This window comes from Sciurus vulgaris (genome assembly GCF_902686455.1).
Source record: "Sciurus vulgaris genome assembly, chromosome: 16".
NCBI classification, from domain to species: Eukaryota; Metazoa; Chordata; class Mammalia; order Rodentia; family Sciuridae; genus Sciurus; species Sciurus vulgaris.
The window spans coordinates 3325143-3327049 of NC_136477.1; positions in this window are offsets into that span (position 1 = coordinate 3325143).

A 1907-nucleotide genomic window follows, 5' to 3' on the forward strand; every position below is an offset into this window, starting at 1 on the left:
TGTACATCAGGGATACTTCCCTTTTCAGCTGCTTCTGTAATGGTAGTCACACATGGATGACACGGTCTCGTGAATAGGCCAGGTTCCTTTGCGCGATCCCATGTACCTCACATAGTTGGGCAGGGAAGAACTGGGTGGGGAGGTGTGCTTGATTTCTGCTCACACCTGTGGTGCGGACAACATATGGCCAAGTATCCAAAATTTGGTGGCAGTGAACGAGTCTCCAAGGTGGAGATAGTGAACAGCAACCTCTGGACTACACATATTAGATTGTATGAGTTTCCTATAGCTGCTGTAACAAAAGGCCAAAAATGCGGTGGCTTGAAACAACACAGGTCAGTTTATTTTCTTACAGTTCTGGAGGTCTGGAGGTCCAAAGTGAGTCTTAGAGTCTAGAATCAAGGCATTGCTGGGGCTGTGTTCCAAGGGAGTCTCCATGCCCTCTGCAGTTTCTGTAGTGCCCACATGCCTTGCCTCTTGGCCTCCTGCTTCTCACCTGCTTCTGGTATTGTACCTTCTTCTCAGACTTGGGCCTTCCTGCCTCCTTAGTCCACTAATTAGGACCCTTGTAATGGTATTGAGTTCACCTGGATCATTCTGGGTAACCGCCCCATCTCGAAATCTCTAGAGCAGCTAGGACCCTTTTGCTGCAGGAGGTACCGTATTCACAGTTTCTCGGGATGAGGACGTGGACTTTTCAGGGGCCATGACTGTCTGCCACGTGAAAAACAGAAGTAGCTCTGGTAGAATGGAATTTCAGCACGTGCTACAACAATCTGGTGAAAATGAAAGATGAAACAAGCTGTTTCTGGTCACAGACCTCCAGTGCTACTCTGCTGTAAGAGAAAGACTGAGGTGCCTCCTGTGGGCTTCTGGGTCTTCCCTGTTGCCCATCTGGCCCCATCTGTGCCCCCTCCCTGCCTCAGCCTGCCCTGTACTCCTCGGGCCTCCCTCCTGCTCCCCAAACCACCTTGGTATGTCCATCCGCCCTTGGCAGTCCTGCCTTGGATCTCGGCTTCAACATCAGATACTCAGAGACACATTGTCTTACCCCTGACCCGAGATCCTTCTCCCCAGCCCCTACGTGGCTGCTGGTCGCTCCCCAGCTTCCATGGACTCTCCTCTCTTCACTGCCCTCAGTACGATCTGAAAGTATCTATGCATTTCTTGCCTGTGCTCCCTGACAAGAATTTACTCTCCCCCAGACCGAGACGACCAACCTGGGAAGTACGCCTTGCTCAGTTCTGAGCACCCTGTCCAATCACTTGGTAGGTGCCCAGCACAGGTCACTTGTGTGCCCGCCAACAGTGGCCAGAATGAAACAGGCCAGGCAGAGGGGGCAGGGCAGCCTTGCTCGCTTGGACAGCCTCAGAGAAGGCGGGAAAACGAGGCGGGAAGAGGCAGTGAACAAGCCCTGCTAGTGGGTAGAGTGAGAAGCGCTGGCGGGTCCTGAAGCAAGACAGTGGGGCTGTCATTGGGTACACCCATCTGGGTACAGGCTGTCTCTTGGGGGTCCTCACATTCTCCTGCACTGTAGCTATAGATTCTGGCCTTCTTAGCCCTACTGGTCAATGTGTGTCCAGGGGAGCTGCAGGCAACGGACTTAGGAGGTTAGCGGGTTTCTCTCCTGGGGCTTCTGCCCTTGGGGGTGTCCACACAGGGCTCCTGCGGATACGCATAGGGGGAGGCCTGGGTCCCGCCACAGGGCCCCCAGTTGCGCACTGGGCCCGCCTTTAAGAGCGCGCAGGGCAGGGCGGGGCCGTGACCAGCTGGGCGGAGCTGAAGAGGGTGGATCAAGGCGGGGTGGGGCGCCCCTAACCCCCTTTCTTGCTTCCCGCCACTGTGGCGGCCAATCAGGAGGCAGGCACCCGCCCCCAGCACGGCCTCCGGCAACTCCCAAACGCCGT